Here is a 21570-nt window from a genome sequence, read left to right as displayed (position 1 = left end):
GAGTGTGTGTACATTTGTGTGAGGCAGGGGTGCGGGCGGTGTCTGTTTGGCTGCAAGTGGAAGTTTCTGAGCATTTCCATTTGTTATTGCAACCTCTGTGCGTGCCCGTGTGAAGGACGCAGTCAGCTGGCACAAGAACATATGGGCATGAGCTGGTCATGGGTAAATGTAGGTGCTGGGGCAGGTTTCTAACACCAGAGTGGCCAGGGGCCAGAACAGCCTCTGAGCAGGGAGCAAACAGTCTCACAGTGCCAGGGTGGACCTTGAGACATTTCTGAGCAAGAGCGCATGATGAGGTTGCCTGGAATAGCAGGAGACTAGATTGTACATCCCAGGGAGCCAGCTCCCATCCAATGGCCTATGTTCCTAAGTTTCTTTGCAGCTGTTGCACATCTGCGCGTGTCCGAGTGTGACAGGCAGTCCCTCCGCTGCGGTGGTGAGTGTGAGGGACACGTCATGTCCCTCCAGTCGTGGTCTGCGTGTCCGCACGTCTGCGCAGGGATTTTTTATGTCTAGCTGCCATACGTGTTTGTGCTTTCTGTGAAGGAGCTAGGGAGGAACTTCTTAAGAGCCATTTTGTGTTTGGTAAGGTGGTTTCCTAGCAGGTGTTGCCTGTGTGTGATATTTGGGGGCTGAGCTGCGGCTGGCTCCTCAAGAACATGGATGTTTGTTTCTGACTGTGGGCAAGATCCCCACCAGTGATGGCATGTGTGGGTTTGGGCACAGGGAGGTGGAAAGTCATCCAGGAAACTTGCATGTACCCGAGGGAATGTGGTTACGGGTGTTTTCTGAGGAGCTGTTGCATGTTTCTGTGTGTGGTGATTTGAGGAGCTGCATGAAAGACAGTCTCCCCAGAACAGTCGCCTGCGTGTGTTTGTGTGTGGATGAAAGGTTTCTCCCACCTCCTGTTGTGTTTTTAGGTGTCAATTTTCTTAGCAAAGATCGCAGGGGCATGTATCAAGCTGTAGTTTCCCATGGCTGTTGCACATATCCGTGTCAGTAGGTGTATAGCTGTTGCATGCATATGTGTGTGCTTGTAGCTCCTCAGGAGCTGTTGCTTGTACCTGTATCATTCCTAGAAGCTGTTGTATTTTTTTTATGTGGGTGGCTTGGTTCTGAGAAGCTGTAGACTCTGTGTGTGTGTGTGTGTGTGTGTGTGTGTGTGATTCCCCAGCAGCTGTTGCTTGCGTGTGTTCGTGGGAAGCTGTTGTATGTCGTGTGTAGCTCTTCGGCAGCTGTTGTAAGGAAATTGTGTGTGTGTGTGTGTGTGTGTGTGCGTGCAGTTCCCCAGCAGCTGTTGCATGCGTGCTCATGTCTCCGGTGGAGGCCCACCCCTTTCCGCCTGCACCGGAGCGGTGGCTGTGCAGGCGAGGAGAGCTCGGAGCTGGCTCCATGGGAGAGGGACCTTCGCCTGTCACAGCCTTCCCAGCTGGGAGAAGCAGTGCCGGCTCTCGTCCCAGAGCCCTATCAGCCAAGCCTGTGGCGAATTAATCACTTGCCTTTTAAATGCCAATACAGCCCTTTCTGCCTTCTTCCCCCAGTGATGCGGATGCGGCGAAGGCGGCAAATCCTCCGGCTGTGCGTGCCCTCCCTGGACTGCTGCTCCGTCCCCGCCTGTCGTGCTCGTGTGTGTGCGTGGCTGGGAGTGCTGCCTAAGTGCAGCCGGGAATGAGACAGCTGTGGGGCAGGGGACGGCACAGCTCCAAGGGGTGACACAAGGTGGGGGGATACCTCCCCCGCACCCACCCGCAGGGCTGCAAGTTGCTTGAAGACAGGGGTCTTTTGTGCCTCCACTTCGCCTCTGTCATGCCCCGCGTGGAAGCTGGGAGCAGTCGCCCCTCCAGAAGCAGGTATGTGTGCGTGTGTGTGGCGTGTGTACGACACGTTTTTGTGTGCAGCCCTTGTGCAGCAGCCACCTCGCGTGTCCTCGGCTCCCTGTTGTCGTCCGTGTCGCCTCTCGGAGAAGCCGCTGAGATTGGAGGGGGAGGACCGAGGTGGGGAGAAGGGCAGGATGGATGCATTGCCCTTCTCCTCCACCCAGTGCATGCACTCCCGGGGGGGGGTGGGTGTCTCTGATCTGAGGATGAAGGCAAGGGGTGAGTGCGAGGGAGATGGGGAAGTGGCCAGAGGGAGGTGGGGGGGTGGGGTGGGGGAAGGATAATGCCCACATGGGGTGATGGGATGGGGAGAGAGGCTTGGAGACAGGTCTCCCTTTCAGAGTGTGTGTGTGTGTGTGTGTGTGTGTGTGTGTGTGTGTGTGCCCGCACGCGTGTGCGTGTGTGTGCATGCACTCGCTTAGGATCAGGATGCTGAAAAGGTCCAGGGCTTGCTGCACGCAGCTGGGTTTGACTGGTCTGCTTCTATTCAGACCTTGCAAGAAAAGGGGATACATGTCTAGGTATGTATACATATGTATATGTCTGTGTGTGCATATACATATATATGTACAGGTATAGCTATAGGTATATGTACATACCCCCCCCCAGACACGCATGTGCAGATACAGATATAGATGCACAGACATATATGTATATTGCCTGCAGTTATGGGAAGGAGAAGGAAACAGCTTCAGCCCACAGCCCCCTGCTCCCTGCCCCTTTGCAAACTTTGTCGGGGAGCCTTTGCAGACAGTGGGGGGTGTGTGTGTCCCCCCCGTGTGTTTGTGTGTCTGTGTGTCTGTGTGCGTGTGTGGTGTGTGAACACTCGCCTGGTTTGGATGCAGGGGAGTGAGTAAATCTCTGCTCTGCTTTTACACTGCTCTGCTGGGAGGCTGACTGGCTGCAGAAAAGTCATTGCGTGGTGTCTGTCGGGTGTGTGAGTGTGCGTGTGGCGGTGGTGGGAGCTGGATATTTATGTAGGGGCCCAGGACAGCTACTCGAATGCATACGTACGTGTATATGCATTGCTTGCAGTGTGTCTGCATGCCCATTTATTCTACCAGGGAAAGCATGCCCACATTTTTATGCATAAGGATCCTCCTGCTTTGGGGCATGGGATGGGGGGAGGAGAAGCTGAATGAATGAATGGGAGCAAGAGGAGGGGGAAGGAGGAGGCGTGGGGGTGGGGGAGAGAGACAAACAGACGCATCCTATTCTCATCCCAGGACAGGCAGGAGTGCACAGCTGCTGCCGTTCCCATTCCAGGGCTTGGATCTGGCTGGGGAAAGGCAGCATAAACCTGCTAATGCTGCAGCAGGCAGCATATTCGGGAGCTGCTGTGCGTAATGCCCTCTCCTGTGTGTGTCTGCTGGTGTGGCTCCCCCCTGCATGTGAGCACACGTGTGTGCGTATTGCATGTGGGTGTGTGTGCGGGGGGGGGGGGTGGAGGGGGTGGGGGGTGCTGTGCACAAACAATACGCTTGCAAACATCCTTGCAAGCATCCAGGGAAGGAGGTGCCGGAGATGGGGAGGAGAGCATCGCTCGGGTGCTGCATCTTGCAGCCGCGCACGGCCCGCGGTCCGTTGGCACCCGCTCGGGGCTCACGCAGGCGTCTGCTGCCGAGGGCCGGTGCGTGCACGCAAAGTGGGTGCACATGTGCAGGCCAGACTTGGGACCTGCTCCCCCTCCTTTTCCCCTAAAGGCTGGGGAGAGCGACCCTTACCCCCACCCTGGAGGTAGGGAGCGACCAACCGAGCTGAGAAGCAGGGAGAGGATTGCTGAGATTGGAGGTGGGGGGGTAAAGATTATGGTGGGAGTGGGGAGGGGAGGGGTGGTGGTTCCTGGAAGGGGGTTAGGGGACTGGGGAGCCTGGCTGCATTGCATGCTGTGAGCCAAGGAATTTGTCATGCACCGGGAGGCGGGAGGGAGCGGGAGTGTGTGCGATGTGGGGGAGCTGGGGTGGAGGGGGAGAAAGGAGGCTATGCTGGGGTAGGAGAGGAATTTCTGGTGACCTGCATCCCCACCCCACCCTGCCCCTGTCCCCACACATGCTGTCACTCCTGGGTCCTGGGAAGCGCAGCCTGACAGCATCACTAATGTAATATTCAAAGGAAGCTTCATTTGCATGGTGCATGCATTATTAATATATTTAAATACAGCCCCCCTCTTGCCTCTCTGCTCTGTGCAGACTATACCAGCAGCAGTGAGGAAGCTGCAGGGAGTGGAGGGGTGCCGATGCGGTGCTGGGGGTGAGAAACAGCCAGTTTAATTTCACTGATTTCCAGAGCCTAAAAACCTTTTTTTCCCTCACCTCCCAGCCCCTTCCCCACCTGCCACCCTCCTCACCCTATTATTCTCCTTTGGGATGTGGTTGGCTTTCAGGGCTTCCAACCCACAAGCATGCAGATTTGTTGGTATGAAGCAAGCTACTTTCATTGCTTTTCCCCCATCAAAAACTACGACACCAAGGGAAGAACTGTGGGTGTGTGGCCTTTCCCTTTCTTCACCCAGCTCCAGGCAAAGTGGGTATTTGGGAATATGCTGTCTGATCCGCTGCGCCGGTGCAAAGCTGAGCTGTGGAGCAGAAGCCGCTTGGAGGGTAGAGAGGGCATTTGGGGAAAGGGGGCATACAGAGGTGTAGTTTTTGCTGGGGGGCAGCTTGCAGCTAAAATCAGAAAGGCGAAAGTCACAGGGAGAGGGGGAAGGCAGGAGGGAGGGAAGCATAGCTGTGATGATGTCCGTGATGTTTGTTCCTACCTGGGTCATGTCAGAAGCCAGATGCAGCTCCAGGCAGAGTGCAGCTGCCTCATCTGACCCTGTTGAAGAGCGGTGGAGAGCACTGCTCAACTGGGAAAAAAGCTAGTGGTCACATCAGGGCCTGTTGAAACCTCCCGGTGCTGTCAGCAGCTGTGTCAAAAAATATCAGCGCATTTGCAGAGAGAGAGAGAGACCTGGCTGCTCTCTCCCTCATCCCAGATATTGTGTTTTCTCCCTCTGTCCCCTGTAAGTGTGGGCCTGGGCTAAGTTGTTTCTTTTATTGGTGTGAGGGAGGGCAGAGGACATGCAGGGAACACCTCTGTCCTCGCACTCTTGTGAGCTGATGAGACGTACCCTGATCTGGGAAAGGGATGTGATGTTCCCCAAACACACTTGCAGCCCTCATCCGTGCCCGGGCACCAGAGTAGGACAGGAGCAGCTTAACGGCACAGCAAATGTGCTCCAGGAAAATATCCCCTTTTCTGGAAACAGAGGAGCTTTTGCTTTTCTCCTCCATGGAAGATCAGAGCTGTCCCGAACAGCAAGGGATGCCAGGCTGCTGGTAGGTGTGGGGAAAGCTGCAGCTTCCCCGGTAACACTCAGAGTTCTGCTGGTGGGGATTGTCCAGGCTGGTCCCGATGCTGAGCTACAGCAGGTGCTTGGGCTCTCTTTGGGGTTCTGCAGGGGCAGAACTCAGTGTCCCCTGATGCTTTTCTGTTTGCGAAGAGGGGTGAAGAAGGACATGGGGTTGAGCCACTGAAGGGAGTCAGGCTGAATCCACGGGAGAAATCCTCTTTTTGGTCTGGAAGGGGAGACTGCAAAGCTCAGGGAGCAGACCAAAGGGCTGTGACCCACCTTTCTCTCAGCTGGGTCAGGATGGGTTTTCTGCAGCTGCAAACCAGATGAAGGCTGTATTTAAAGCCCCAGATGAGTCAAGCTTGGCACTTTTGGAGGTGACAATGACTGTGGGACTGCTGTTGTGCTTGCTTCAGTGGCGAGGTGGTCTGGCAGCAGTTACAGCTTTACTTTAGCAAAGCTGCGTTCGTGCCCTGGCTTTCATGTGCTCCCCAGCCAGTGTTAGTTTTGTGGCTTGCTTTGCTGTTCCCTGACTTTCTCTTTAAGGAGTTATAGCAGTCCTTTGGGTCTCCTGGGAGCTCAGGGGTACCTAGCTATTGCCTGAGATGAACTGCTTTCCTCATGGACAGGACTGACCAAATAATTTTCTGTCACTGAGGAGAAATGACCTCATTTGCTCAACACTTACAAGCCAAAAGGACACCCAGTTCCAGCTGACTGCTGAGGTACAGAAGGAGGGAAGGGCAGTTGTCACTCTTTTCACAGCATGATAAGGGGTGGGAAACAAGCCATTAGGAGCCAGGTTGAGGTGAATGATATGATGGGTTTGGTCCCTAGATGCTGCCTCTTGCAGGGAGTCTTTAAAGTTCCCAGGCAGCCCTGCTTTGGGTAGACACAGTGGCTACAAGGTGCCTTAAGATATAGCACCAGATGCCGCAGAGATAGGCATGGGATCAAAACCCTATAGGAGAATCTGCCCTGCTGTTGGAGGTGAGGCCCATCCATCCCCCTTTGCTGACACAACTGGTATGCTGGGGCCGTTCCTTCCCATCTGCACTCACCCCGGGAACTGCATCTCCAGCTTTTCAGACCCTTAGCACAGAATTTTGTTCCAGGGAGCTGACGGTGCAACATGAATTTCACAGAGGTGAGATGTGTCTGGGGGCCAAGAACACTTGTTCTTCCCTACACAGAGACAGGCACGCACAAGGTTAACACCAGTCTGGTTTTGGTAAGCCGCAGGGGGAGGGTTGTTTGCAAGAAACTGGGGGTGCTTTTGACTCCTGTGGGTGTCAGTTAGTCCGATAGCAGAGAGATGGAGCAAATACTGTTGTGAGGAAGGATTGTCAGCAGCGTGACTTGGGGAGGGGGGTCACAAAGGAGCAGGAGGGATCCCTAGCCCTGCCACAGCTGGCCTGTGGGGAAGTCCCTTCCTTCCCCTCTATATTCCTCAGCACTCACCTCACTTCTGAATGGCTTGGGTGATAAGCTAATCACCATGGAAGGTGCTATAGCTGTGCAGACTGTGGCTCAGGATGGTGTACAGGCTACCAGTTGCCTTAAGGCAAGGTGTCATATGTTTGTATTCATTCTTTCAATGGCTCATGCGCTCAATCTGTAGAGCAGATGGGTCAGAGCTGCCTGTGTATTTTTAGGTTGCTATGAGGACTCTGTGAGCTATCCTTCCTCTGGGAACATTGGTTCATGCATGAGAACATGTATGTTTGTGAACAGGGAGAGAACCGTCTTCTGCTAGGCTTTGTCTGTCCTATTGTCTGGTATGCACGTCACATCTGTGCGTGCACAAAGTCTGTGTGCGTGTGTGTGCCATTCCCTCCTCAGCTTTGTCCGTATTACCCATGGACATGTGTTCCTGTGTGCATTTGTGTATGTGCTTGTGTGTGATGCAGGCAATTGTACGTGGGTTTATTTGTGGAGCGAGCACATGTGTATGTGTGTGCATATGCACCTCTTCCATCTCTTCTCGAGGTGTGTGAGTATGTGTGTTCGTAGCTGTGTGCCATGTTCAGCTGGCGGACATCCCTCCTACCTGTTCATGTATTTTCTTCTCCCCACCTCTCATGAAGATGCTTCTTCCTCTCCGTGGGGAGAGGTCCTGTGCTTTAAGAGACAGTCTTGAGTTGTATTACCTGGTGTCCCATGTATGAAGTGAGTTAGCTTTCCTGACATCTGTGTACTCAAGTACATCCCGAAACATCAAACCTTGAAGCACAAGGGAGGCCCGATTCATGTTATTTCCAAGGCTTTAATGAGACCAGTCTGGAAAACCCGGCGTTCAAACCTGGGTGCTACGCTAGCTGAAGGACAGTGATAAATAGGAGGGAATTCAGAGAAGAGCAACAAAAATGATGAAAGGGCTGGAAGGACTTATTTATGAGGAGAGATTAAAAGAACTAAATATGTAGAGCTTGGCTAAATGATGATATGATAGCAGTTTACAAGTATTTGAGGACTGTAAACACCAAGGAAAGGAAGGGAATATTTAAGGTGGCAAAAGATGGGCAAAGTCAGAGGTATGGGATAAGGCTGAGCAAAAGGGAGAATATTTGGCTGGTTCTGATGATACGTGCAAGCTTCCTGGCGTGAGTGCTCAGACCGACTATGAAATAGTCTGGCAGGTTTATGGACACGCAACAGCTTGCAGCAAGGAAACACGTGGTGGTGAAAAAGGGTGAAGGGACCAAGCTAGACTTGGCCAGTGGTGGAGGTGGAGTGATCTGCAAGGCCTCTTCTTCATATGCAGCATTGCCTGGAAAATTTTGAGAGGTGTTTGATTGCCTTTCACCTCTTATTGATTCCCTCTCTCATGTCTGGGGAGAACCTGTAGACACTGTTGTTGAGGGAGCGGAGAGGTGGTACAGGAGAAATGAGTAAATGGAGTCTGATGGAGGTGGAGGACATTATTCCCTCCATCTCTCCATCATCTCTGGATGGAGAGGTAGTCGAGAAAGTAATCCTGTAGGAAGTGCCTGTATGTGAAAAGTGCCTGTTTGTGAAAACAACTTTCTAGGATGGTACAGGCTGAACCTACTAAAGGGAGCATTTCCCTCTTTCCAGACAAAGATGGCTTGGCCTGGGGATAGTGGGCTCAGGAGGATCAGACTTCCCTCTTCTGAGTTCCTAGTCACAGATGGTCCAGAACTGGGACAACAAGGTCAGAAGGATTAGCACCCTTCCCTTTTTTCCCCATTGCAGTCACAGGCCAGGAAAATCAAGTCAGTTCATAATAAAAGGATTAGTGTGGAGAGGCTGCCGTGAATAGTGTGATAGACAGGTCAGGGAAATGGAAGGAAATTCAAGGGGGCTGGCCCTTTTACATATGGACTGCTGAAAGGGCTCTGTGTTTATCAACAGAGAAAGAGGATTTGGTCTTAAAAGGTCTGGAACAAGGCATTGAGGGGGTTAGCACTCAAGCACAGATGTTATTTCCAGCAAGGATCTGTACTGGGATGACTAGTTTAAATGATCTCAGACCTCCTTCCAGCTTTAGGGCAGAGGGAAAAAAAATCGTTCTTGGAATAGGCTCTGTTGTTTGCTCCCTTGTCCATTCATCTCCAATATAATCTAATGCACCAAAATGGTACTGTTACTCATAGCTACTATTTGACTGTGACTTCTGGGTCAGCCTGCCTATGGAAAGCCATAGGAATATAGGAAGGACCCTACCGACCCAGGTCTGAGAATCCTTCCAGCCCACTATCTCCAACAGTGGCTGAAAGAGGGAAGAGCATAAAGACAGAACAACTGTGTGAGAGCACTTCCTCTGAACATTCTTTTTAGCCTCCAGTGATGTGTGACTGAGGGACCTTGTGCTAGAAGACCTATTGTACACTTCATAGGTCTCTGTGGATTCATTTCTTCCCTGAATTTGTCCAGCAAATTTTTGAAGTCAGGTAAAGTTTTATCATCCACAAAATCTCACGGTAGAAAGTTCTGCAGCCTAAACATGCAGTGTGCAGTGCAAGACCTCCTGTCGTTTGTCTTGAACTTGTTACTTTCTCGTTTAATTTTCTGACCCTTAATTCTTGGGTGGGAAGACAGTTAACCTCTACCCTTTTTGTGTCATCCGTGTTTTTATAGACCTGTCTCATTTTATGGTCTCTCTTGTCTCTTTTCCAGTAGCCCTTCACCTTTCATCTTTCTACATCTATCAGCTGCCTCTTTCTTAGCTACAGAAGTGCAGCTTTGTAGTGACAGAAGGACATGGGGGGCATTGATATCGCAGAGATGACCTGTGCCAGGCCTTGCACAGGTGAAGGCTTCTGTCAGATGCAGTGGCATGGTGTAGGGGGAGGTGAAGAAGCTGAGCAAAAACTCTGAAACCAGTTGAGGATGTCCTTGGCCATCACGACAGGACTAGGCAGGTTCCTAGGAGGCTTGAAAATAGGAAGGGAAATTTTGAAAGGTGTTCAGATAACCAGACTGATGGTGGGACAGTCTAGACACAACGGTCTTGGGAAAATATGGCTTGGATATTCAACCCGTGTGATGGGTAGTGGAGGAGAGTGGGGAGAGATGGTAAGAGGACATGGACTGCCTATGAGGAGGCTTTCAGGACTCAGCACAGCACAGGGACACTTGAAAGAGATACCCAAGAGTCAGGTCCCAGGCCAGGACTAGGCTCTTCTATGGCAGATTGAGAGATTTAGCAACAAAAACCTTGCTGAAATTAAGATTTTCTGAGAGATTTAGCAACAAAACCCTTGCTGAAATTAAGGTTTTCTCCTATTTCCTGGCTAGCTGAGACCCTCAGCCAGGTGATGGAGAAAAGATGAATGAAAATGAAACATCAGCCATCTTTTGAGTTGTCTTCAAACAGAATAGGTTCAGAGGGAGGAAACAGGCTCATGCCAGGACGAAAAAGGTGCTGGTGGGGTGCAACAACCTTGTGGTATTGGAGGGTACTAGGAAAGAAGAAGGTGCCCTCCGTAGCCTTTATGGCTTTTCCTTCAGAGGAAAACTGTTTCAAGTAACCTTTGAATTAAGGGCTGTAGGGGACTGAGCTGAGTGGTGGAAAGTCTGCTTGGATGTTGTCAGATGTGACCTGGGCCAGCATAGGCAGCGGGGAGAGTGAGGGACAGTACTGTCAGCAAGGAGAGGAGTTGAAGGGAGAGGTTTGGGGTGAAGGAAGGGACAAGAGGTGAAGGCAGAAAGGCCTGAACAGCATCAGAAGGATAGAAAGCGGTGGTGAGATCTCTGCAGCAGCTGTTTATGCCTCAAGATTTCAGTCTTTGCTCCCCACTGGGTGCCCCTCGTGGGTCAAGGAGCTCTTCTCCAGTCCCAGCAGCCTGTTCCCAGCCTGTTCCCACCATGGGACAGTGCAGCTGCCTCGCTCTTCCTTACAAGCCAAGGCGAGTGATGGGACATGTGGTATCACACCACGTGTGTATAAAGCTTTTCTGCCAGTAGTCAAGTGTGGAGATAGAGAGGGAGAAGGTATTTTTCTGCCTCCCCTCTTACTTTCTGTCCTTTCCTTTCTTCTGTCTCCTCCCCCATGCTGGTTGTAGCCTTTCTTCCCTTCCCTGTCTGCTCACCTAACACCAGCTGCATCCTGTGTCTCTGTTTTCCTTTAATCCATGCGATGTATCAGTGACAGACCCCCACTGTAATTTTTTAAATCAAAGCCCTTTATCTTGAATTGAGCAAGGTCAGGGGAAGCTTCTTAAGGCATCGATTGTATTTTCTATCTCTGCCTCAGAGCAACTTAAAGGATGGCTCGACAGGATTAGCAGAAAGCGCAAGATTGGACAAATGGATTTGGCAGGGGCTGGCTGGTGGGCCTGGGGGAGTGGGAGCTTGCTGTGCTGGAAACTGGGAGAGCTGGGTTCTGCTCAGGGCCTCCATCATTGCCTGCTGCCCACTGCGCCTCCGGGCACGTGAAGGCAGCTGGGCTGATGCTGAGCACGGTCCTGACGCTGCCCGGGGAAAAAGCAGCCAGCCTGCAGTCCCGCTCTGTGCTAAGCAAGGCTACTTAGCGCCGGCTGGGTGCTTCAGGGCCAAGGCACGGGGGATTGCTCTGTGCTTCAGGGATCATTTCCCCCAGCACAAGCCTCTCTGCAGCGCCTAGAGGGATACGCTGATCACAACGGAGCCGGGTACAGCTTGAACCGCGCGGGTCAGGCCTCAGGAGCGAGCCAGGATGCCATTCCTCGCTGTCGCAGGTCCCCGTGGCAAGCTTCCCACTCCCTTCCCAGCCTGCTGGGTGCTGCTGGAGACGTGAATTAGTAGTCCAGAGGTGCTGCGATTAGACTGTGCCTCCTCGGCTTGGCTTCTTCTGCTTCCACCCTCCCCTGTTTTTATCTTACGCTTTTTCAAGTGCATGTTTTAGAAGACAGTGTCAGGCTTGTGGGGTGACAGAAGGGCAGCAGGCCATACGCGAGCTCTCCCAGCACAGCCTGGCTGGCAGCCCTGACCGGTTTGTGGCCCTTGCCTCCCCCAGTGCCTTGCTGCTGCTGGCAGCACCACTTCTCCCCTCCTCTCGCCCAGGGGGGTCTCCTCCCCGGGGGGAGCCGTTGGCCCTGCCTGGGGTGGGAGAGGGCCTGCACCAGGCTGCCCCTTCACTTGTGATGTCCAAGCTGGTTTGACCTGTGCGCCCAGTCACCAGGCTGTCCCAAGAGAGACCCATCCCTCCCCCAACGCACCGTGAATCTGTGCCGAGCAGGAGCCCCCATCCACTTGCTCTCCGATCCCGCAGGTGACTACAGCCCTCCACCACCCGAACCCCCTCTGTCCTGTACTGTGTTCTCAGCGCGCTGGGGCTCAGTGGTCAGAAAGGAGGCTCATGAGGAGCATCTTCCCTGGCTGCAGCCAGCTACTACAGCCCGTTCCCCATCAGGGAGACACCCCCTCCTCGCAGAGGGTGTTCAAGGACATATTGTTATCCTATGTGCACACATACGGCAGCGCGAATCAAGCGTTCGAGGGAAAAGAGATTGACGCAACCTTGGCCCTGCTTTCCCAAGCTTCCCAGAAAGGTGGGATGGTTGGATTATCCAGGGACTTGGCTGCTCCTCTCCAGTGCAAGGATTTCCCTCACAGGACTTGCCACACTGTCATCTTCCCATTAGCAGCCCTTCTTCTCCCAAGCAGATGAAGGGTCTCTCTGGGATCCTGCTTCCTCTCCACCGTCCTCCTGCACCGGTCTAGCCTTGCATCGCAGTGCTCATCTTTTGTCTGGGGCACCCCAGCCCCTCAGCATGTGCTGCCCACAGGGGAAGCTCATGCCGTTTCTGCACAGAAGAGGATTTGCATGCATGGTGGGGGAGAGACAGCCTGGTCTGTTTATTCTTAATGCTCTGTATTATCTCCATTAATAATACCACCTCTGCCTCACATGCTAATTAAGGCTCAAGATTGTTAATGTAATAGGGAATTTGGGCAGAGACCACACAAGACTGGCTGGATTAAGTTAACCTTATGGACTGTTAATGGATCTCCTGGAGGGGCATTTCTGCCTAATGAGAATCCAGCTTGAATGGTAATCAGAGGCTCTCTCCCCGCATGCCCAGCGGAGCTGGGAAAGCTGGCGAGGCTGCAGGGCAGGACGCAGGAAAGGCATTGGCAGGAGCTGCTTGTGACGACGAGGAGGGAAGGGGAGGGTGCAGGGCTGGAGGGAAAGACCTCGAGGTGAGGGAGGGATTGAGGCGAGTGAAGTGGTGATGCTGGTGGTGCTGCAGAGGGGAGAGCCCCAGCCACTGAGGCTGGACCCGTGCTTTTTGTGGTGGGCGTTTAAATATTAACACAAAGGGCTATTTTTCTCGGTCAGGATTGCCAGCAGTGAAAAGGTAGCTGCATTAGCCATGAGCAGGGCTCCTCTCTAGGGAGAAAAATCTGAGAAGATCCTAACCTGGCTCCCGGAGACCTGCATCGTGGGTCACAGCTGCTGCTACCTGGCAGATCAGAGAGCGACGATTTCCCAGCCTGTTGTCTTGTACGGTGTGGGGAAAACGTCAGGGAAGGGATCTGGCACTGAGCACTCTTATGTGTAAAAAGTGCACTGCCTTGTTGTTGAGCAACCAGGTGAAAGGCTGGGTCTCTGTTCAGAAGAAACCTGGAGACAAATTAAAGGTGGCAAATTTGAGCTTAGAGGCTAGGCTTTCAGTGTATAGGGTTGGGTGAAATTTGGCGATATCACAGATTTGGGACTGCAGTAGAGGCAAAACAGACGAAGCTGAAGTGTTAGGCTGCATTTTCAAGGCAAAACTGCATGATCCTGGGCCTGGATTAAACTGGGTCTTGCTGGGAGCCTGTGAAGCCTCCCAGGGAAGGTGTGCATATTTTCACATCTGGCTCCTGTGTGCTAGTTTTGTCCTCCAGAGGGAATAGGTGCAGAGTGGGATATAGGGCAAAATCAAAGCCTGAAATGGAGGCCAGCTGTTTGCATTTCAATTTGGGCAGTTGAGTAATTTAGAGCAGTCCCAGAACAAACACGTATAGCTCAGGGTAGGGTGTTTGGGAGGCAGGTAGTGATCTACAGAACTGGTTAAAGGATTAAAGAAATGGATTTGGGGGTTTACTTCTTGCTCAAGTCCCACTGCCCCAGGAGGTGCTCCAAGTGGGCAGGCTCCATGCTTTGGGTCCTAGCCTGGAGGTTACTCAGTACATGTGGGATCCAGCCGAAGGTTTAGCCCTCTGATGTGAGAGCAATGATGGAGCAGCTAAGACGTGTTGCTTTGTCTCCAGAGGCTTGAGTTTGAGCTGTGCTGTCTGCAATTTGTGCGAAAGGTTTCTTACACCAAACCCAGCTGTGGGCGATTCTGGCTGGGGAACTGAACGTCAGAGAGGTACCACTGCAGCTGCAGGAGCCTCTCTATATTCCTGGCTATAGACACTGCTGTCTCCTAACTCTGTTACCTTGAGCTGCCTTACCTGAGCTGTGTGAGCTTTAGAAGGCCCATGGGTTGGATGTGAGCCATGAGTCTGGTTTGTAGTGCTCTGGGTTTGGAGGTGGAGGTTTTGGGGTTTGGGTGAAAGTTTGTGGGTTTGTGATGCAGTTCCTGGGGCGGCTGGAAATGGGTGACAAGGACATGGAGTCCAGTTCAGGTTGCCCGTTGAGGTTTTGCTTCACTTTCTGGCTCTTGATATAGGAAGATACCAGGGAACTGCAAGAAAAGGAGTTCCCTTGCTGTGTGTTGGTGTGTGGGAGTTGGTTCCCGGGGCAGAGTACGCTGCTGCCAGTGAACGAGGGGATCTGAGGGAAGGCGAGGAAGGAAAAGCAGAGGCCAGGAGGAGAGGCAGTGCAGGACCCAGATGGACTGCTCCACCCAGAGAGGGATCCCATCCCTGCGAACCTGCACACAGCCGGGGCTGCACGCAGCACGTGCACACTTACCGTAGTTTGGTGCTGTACTCATAGCACTGCTTTCACAAGGATGCTCACTCTGCAGGGGGGTGGTAGCACCCTGGTGTTGCACGGGGGTGTAAAAGCCACCACACACACGCACAAAACAATCCACAAAGGACACATGGCTCCCTATGACACCTCACAAATGCACCGGTGTTTTCACCAGAGAACAGATTCGCACACGTAGGCATCTTCTAATACAGCGCTTGGATGCACACACGTACATGTACACATTCCATACATCAATACCTGGAGTCCGCTGCCCACGGCAGGCACGTGCACAACACCAACACACAGATGCTCACCAGAGGCCACAGATTCTTGCACACCCATGGGCACACATGACACCACGTTGTCCACGTCACCCCCTTTCAGCATTATCCCACGCAGGTGGACTCACTCATGGAAATGCTGACAGACACACGTGTTTTTGCATCTTCCAGGTCTCCTTGCTTGCCAGCACAAAACTGGCGTGTGAAGGTGAGGCAAAATGCAGGCCTTTGAGATGAACAAGATGAACACCACACTGATGAACATGTGCAAGCACACATACGCATCTCCCTTGCCTCGTGTTTGCCTTGCTTTCGCTCTCCCTTTTCCTTTGTTTAGCCACTCATGGTGGTTCTTCTGTGCCCCTGAAGCACAGGGCATATGGTTTAGAGGTCAGTTTAGGATGATGGTTCCCTTTTCCACTAGTGGCTCTCTTCAGCTGCTTAGCTCAATACTAACTATCTCAGAGATGAAGATCTTGTGTATCCACACAAGATACCTCTGTGTTACCTCTCAACACCTATTAGAAATCCCGAGTCCAAAAGCCTCTTTAGATTGCCCTCATGACTGTACTTTAACCCAAGTAGCACTTCAGGCCATGGTAACTTTTCCAGGTTTGGCAGCATCTGTTAGCTTTGACAAAACGAGGCAGCTCCATCTCTACTCTGCTCCGTCCATGTGCCTTTCTGAGGCCCAAAAGACTCTCCCACTTGTCCCCTTTCATCCTGCATTATTCATCCTCTGTAATGCACAATGGATGTTTGTGGGAAGAGGCATGCAGGTACAACTGAGCACAGTGCTGAGGAACAGACGTTCCCAGCAAGCTGAAATTGCCTGGGTGCACAGGCCAAGCTTCGCTGAGAGAAAGGAAGTTTTTACTCCTTCAAAGCTCTTCTGAAAAGTGAGCGGTGGTGGCAGTGGTGGAGGTAGAGGGGAAGAGGGGGTGGTTTGGAGGGGTTGAGGTGGTGGCGGGGGCTTCCCCACAGGTTTCTTCCGGCTCCTCTTGTGCTGCCGCACGAACCCACGTGCGGTGCGTGCATGGGAGGGTGGGAGGGCTCTGGGGGAAGGTGTGAAGCAGGTGTCTTTGGGGAGCGGAGAGTTTGCATGCCTGAGTAACGGTGAGGAAGGTGTGCTTGCATGCGCCGGGAAGGGGGCTGGGGGGTGTTCGGTGAGGAGCTGTGGAAGCAGGGTGCTGGGGCACGCGGTGCGTGGAAGGGCAGGGAGTTCTTGGGGGAGGCCACTGCAACGTACGCTTCACTGACTTACACTGGGATGTGTCTGTGAGCGCTCCACTTTCCCTTCGTGTGGCTGGGACTAGACCTGACTACAGCCCCTGCATTGCCTGTGTCCAAGGCACCCCCATGCCAGCCCCTTTTATGTCTGTGGGCTCCTCCTTTTGTACCTGTGCCAGTACCCACTGATCCCAGTGCAGCCACAGACCCCTGCACCACATGCCTGCTGTTGCACCCACACCCAGCTGCTCTAACCTCCCCCCCCCCTCCAGAAATCCCATGTTTTCCCACGCCTCCCTCCCTTTCTCGGGGGCACAGAGGTACACACGCTTGCCCTGATGCCGAGCCCTGATCGGTCTCTGTCACCGCTAGCAGTATCACGCTGTGACACCACTGATCTTGTTAAACAAACCTGGCAGAGTGCTCGCTGTGCCATCCCTGGTGCCAGGCCGATCTCCACTCCTTCCCTCACCCCTTCTTTACCCACCTCGCGCATCTCATGGTCTCTCCTGGGGCCTGGGGGGAAGCTGGCGCCTTCCTGGCCAAATCTCTGCTTCCCTTAAGGGTTTATGTACTTCTTCACCACGCTTAGGTTTTGCAGTTGTGCCCCCTGATGCCACCATCAGCTGATTTCAGAGCACTGGGGGCTGGTGGGACCTTGCACTCTTCTTTGCGTGCAAATTATGCACATCTAACACCAGAAGAAAGGAGGAAAGGAGAAGGGATGAGTGTAGATGCCTTTACAGACTTTCTACTCCAGAGACTTTGACTCCAGAAGCTGCAACACGTGTCAGTGGACAGATACACAGACTTTGCTGGGAGATGGTAGAATGGGCAGAACTAGAGAAAGTGCAAAAACAGGGCAGATCTCAGAGATGGAGGCAGTTTAAGCAGAGTGTGTGTGGCAGTAGCAAGTGTGTGTGCAGGTGCTTAGAATAATACTGCTGCCTCCAAAGTGAGTTCCAGCTTCATAACTTTCAGGGATGTAATTTTTTTTTTTTTTTTTCAGTGAGTGATGCTGGCTGTCTGTGCTTCATGTGTAGTTTGTGTTTGTCTGCCTGTGTTGGATGTTGATGAGTATTTGTGTTTTCCATGTGACAGAATATGGCTGGTGTTTGATGATGCTGGGGCTAGCGTTTAGGATCCAGAAGGATGGTATGCCACTGTGTGGGCTGAGTTAGGTAGGTAACAGTATCTGATGCGACCAGTTTGTATGCTGCAGGCAGTTTCTAAGCACCATATATTTGTGGGGGGATATGCAGCCAGTGGTGCTTGCTTGGCTTATGTTTCTAAGCATGTGAGGATGTTTTATGTGCTTTTGTTTACTTACAGAGGTGTGCATTGTGATATGATGGTGTGCTGCTTGCACTGATACAGGTGTTTGTGTGCGTGTGTGTACATGTCACTTTTTCTGGTCTTTGCTGTGAATGTGGGCTTATTAAATGATGTGCGTTTGTGCAGTGGTCAGGAGTTTCTGTGCAGTAGGTATGTTCAGATAGTCAGCATGCATTTGTGCAGTGGTCAGTGTTCGCTGTGCAGTATATAAATGTTTTTGCTGTGTAGTCCTATGAGTGGTGGAACAGGCTGGGTGGAGTTGATGTGTGTGTGTTATGGATAGCTGAAATATCGCATAGGTGTGCTAATACAGCTGTGCAGCCTTGTAGGTGCAGGATGTATGTGAAGAAGAGAAGCACCTCACCCTTTGGAGGGACTCTTGAATTTTTAGGGGTTGTATGGAAGGTGGGGGTTATGAAAAGGCCGGCGAGTGTGTGTGCTCGTGTGTGTGCCTGTGTAGCCGTGTGAGTGTGAACAGGATTTTTGCAGGGGGGTGTGCCCAGGTGATGTGAGCAGGGCTGGGGGGCGGCGTGTCTGCATGCGTGCGGCCGCACGTGTAGGCACACTTCCCCTTCTCCTGGCGCGGTTCCGTGGGCACCTTACCCCACACTGGGCCAGGTGCTGCCTCCTTTTTGTGTGCAGTGGGACAGCTGGGCTCTTAGGATACAGGCCATCCTCTTTACATCCTTTACATCTCTTTCCATCCGTCTGTCTGTCTGCTCTGCTGCCCGTGTCCAGCTGTCTGTTCACATAATCACCGATGTGCCCTGACTAGCTCACACCCCGCACTGCCTGCGGACTCCGCAGCTGTGCATCTCTCCGTCCCTCCCACACACACACATTCACACACACACACACACCCCCACCCCCTGGATCTTCATCTGTGGTATATTCAGTTGCTATTGGAAACCTAAGAAAGAAGTGAATCTACCCTCCAAGTCTTAAGCTGGTGTGTTTTTTTTTTTTTTCCTCTTTTTTTTTTTTTTTTTTTTTTCCCTCCCCTTTCCTCCTCTCCTCACAGAAAGCGAAGTCGTTCGCAATGAATCCATGGCATCTTCGATCGAGCGGTGAGCTGGAGCACCTACTCACAGGCCACTCCTTGATGTGACTGAAGAGAGGCCTTTCCCAGCACTCACCGAGGAGAACGGAGCCCTGGATTTACCTCCCGCACACCCAGGCACCCCCAGCACGGGCACCGCGAGGTAAGCCAACCTCGGCACCTATGTCTGTGTGCCTCTCTCCATCCCTCCCTCCCTCTTGTTCCTTGTTCCCCAGAGACGCGAGCGAGGGGAAAGGCAGGGGTTTCTGCTACGCTGTGAACAAAATCTGGGCTTTCATCAGCCCCCCCCCCCCGCACGTAATGGAGAGCTGCTCCCTCCTCTCTGACCCCCTTCCCTTGCAGCTCTGCATGCGTGTGCAGGGAGGGGATGTTTGCAGAGCAGCAGGGGAAGCGCTGCAGGTCCCCTGCGCGCAGTCCCGAGTGCGTCTCCCTCCTTTCCCATCCCTCCCTGGGCACACACCTGTCTGCTCTTCTCCCCGCGGCGTTTTCCTCCCCCCTTTCCCCGTTTCTTGGGAGGGGAGGCAGCCGGGCTGACGCTGCAGCCACGGATCCGCAGGCTGGTTTGGCCAGCAGCACGGCTGGGCTCGGTGGCCCTGGCCTGGCTCCTCCCGGGGGTGCAGCTTGAACCAGAGCAGGAGTGGGCATCGTGCTACCCAGAGTGGGGCATGCCGGGGGGGGGGGGAGGTCCCCCTCCCTCCTCGTCTCACAGATATTTTGGGTATCCCGATTCGCCACGGAAGGTGCTGGCCTCCATTTCCTAGCCAGGTACCTCCTCTGAATATCCAGCCCAGTCGCTGCTTCTCTGCTGTCCCCTGGTGCTCCTGCCCGGCTGGAAGGGAGGTTTTCCTGCCGGAGACAGTGTGTTTCGTAAGCTGGGAACACCATGTGCCCCGCACAAGCGGTGAAGGGGGCCCTGTGCTGAGCCTGACCCATTTTGGGGCGCAAAGCTCTTGGGAGGACCTGAAAGGGCCTCCCGCTGCCTGGGGCTGCCCTCGGTGCCCCTTTTCCCAGCTCCTCCGCAGGGAAGGCAGGAAGATCAGCCGCACTATTTCCTATGCCATGTCTCTGTGCTGCTGGAGCTGCTGCTGCGGCGCGGGGATGGGAGGGGAGCGGGGAGCAGCTGTTTCTCCCATCGCCTGAGCAGGCCCGGACGCGCTGCCGGCCCTCGAGGAGCACGGACGTGCCGGGAAGCGCTTTTCCCCAGAACAAGACCCTAAAGCAACGAGCTGCAGGCAAGGCAGCGAGCAGAGGGCGACCTCGGAGGAGCGCGTTTTGGAAGGGAGGTTTGGGGGATTCGCACCTGCCAGGCTGTGGCTTCAGGCTCTGCACAGTCTCTGTCAGGCGCCAGGGTTTTCTGAATCGGATTTTGGGGCTGCTGTGTTTCATCGAGGGGAAGGGGCTGGCGGGGGCTGTGTTGCTGCGCAGCCCTGGCAGCGGTGCTGTTGGGGTGTCCCCCGGAGGAGGTGATGGGTTGCTCCCCTCCTGCCCAGGTCCCACCTGGTGATGCCAGCGAGGAGGGGGCATCTTCCCGTACATGTCCCTGCTGCCACTGCGGGACCTCGGCATCAGCCCTCCCTGGCTGCAGTTCCTCAAAGCCCCCTCCCCACCACCTACCCTTCCACCCAAACTGCTGCCTTCATCTTCTGTCTGGTAGCACCAGCTGTTTTTTTTTTTTTTTTTTTTCCCCTTTTGGGGTACACCCGAGGCCTGCTTTTCCCTCTTTCAACAACACCCCTTCCTCACTCCCTCTCCAGCACTTCCCATCCCTCGTGACCCCTTGGTGCACGCCATGCTGAGCAGGAGCAGCTTTGGGAAGCCTCGGGAAGGGCTGATGTCTCCTGGCAGGGTCGTTTCTGGATGCTGCTGCCAGCTGACAATACTGTGAAGTGATCTTTTCCCCCGTGGTTCACACCACTCAGCACGCGCACGCGTGTGTGTGTGTGTTGTGGGTGACAGAGTGACTGTAGCGTTGTTGACGTGTCATTCTTCCTCTGGGCTGGGGCCTGGCAGGGAGTGTGACCATGCAGTCGCATTTGGTTTTGTTCCTGGGGAGTTTGCAGAAGGTAAGCTCTTTCCGGATGGAGGCTCTGAAGCCATTTGGCATTGGTGAAATTCCTCAGCCCTCTCAGGACATGGCTTTGGCACTGGCTCAGGGTGGACAAGGCAATAAATCCAACTCTAGGGAGCTTGGTACTGGGTCAAAACTGCTGTGGCTACATGTCAGAAAATGCTGATCCTGTATGGACTCACTCTGCTGCTTCAGATTTGTTTAGAAAACAATGTTGGCTTAACTCTGTACTGGCAAGGTTTATGTTGCGTTGGGTATTATCTGTCTGCACAACTCTGGCTTGACGCTGGCTCGAGTGATGTTTGTCCTTCCACATCTGGCACACACTCCGGATCGTGTGTGCTCTGGCTAATTCAACAGATGCAACTGCATGCCGCAGCCAGCCTGGTTCAGTCCCTCCTGTCAGGCAAGACGGTTTGAAAGAGGGTTGAATTACAGTCTTAGCGGGGAGTGAGCCATGTCCCACACCAGGCAGCTGCCCTCCCCTTTCAGGATTTACAACAGTCCTGGTCTCCCAGGTGCCTTGAGAAGTGATGCACGGTGAGGCAGAAACCCAGCTGCCTGTAGCTCCATCGCTCCTAGCACCACCCCGGGTCCAAGAAGATCCTAGAGAGTCAAGTATGTCCTCTGGCTGGTGGCCACATCTCTGCCTGTCTCTCCCCAGGGGCTTTTGCACAGTGTCTTGCCTGCTGCCCTGGAGAGAGTTTGTGCGGGGACGAGGCGGTGACGCCGGCTGGGAGGAGGGTGGGCGTTGTGCTGAAGAGGAAGGGGAGGGAAGGGGTGTCTCAGCATGAGGATGTTGCCTTCCAGCCCTGACCGCCCCACAGCCCCACGGTCAGTGCACAGGGCCTGGGAGGGGTGTTATTGTTCCTCATAGGATCATGTCGGCAGATAATGGGGTTGCACCATGGGCGGGAGCCGAGGCAGGCCCATCAGAGGCAGGTGCTCACCTGGGACAGAGTACGACTACAAGCCCTTACTGTTATGCGGCAGGGACTTTTTCCAAATCTGTCACTCGGGTGCTTGTGTT

At 53.5% G+C, this 21570-nt stretch overlaps 1 long non-coding RNA gene across 1 annotated transcript in view; it reads left to right on the top strand.

Annotated features, from left to right (window-relative positions):
* Positions 1-1353: 1353 nt before the first annotated feature.
* The window catches only part of LOC116962608, a 50649-nt gene continuing 30432 nt past the window's right edge, over positions 1354-21570 (top strand). The window contains exons 1-2 of the long non-coding RNA XR_004407671.2: positions 1354-1850; positions 18434-18614. This is a non-coding gene — a long non-coding RNA (uncharacterized LOC116962608). The remainder of the gene's footprint in view (positions 1851-18433; positions 18615-21570) is intronic.

This window comes from Tyto alba, unplaced genomic scaffold (genome assembly GCF_018691265.1).
Source record: "Tyto alba isolate M040663 unplaced genomic scaffold, T.alba_DEE_v4.0 Super-Scaffold_2, whole genome shotgun sequence".
In the NCBI taxonomy this organism is placed as follows: Eukaryota; Metazoa; Chordata; class Aves; order Strigiformes; family Tytonidae; genus Tyto; species Tyto alba.
This window is presented reverse-complemented; position numbering and strand designations above follow the sequence as displayed.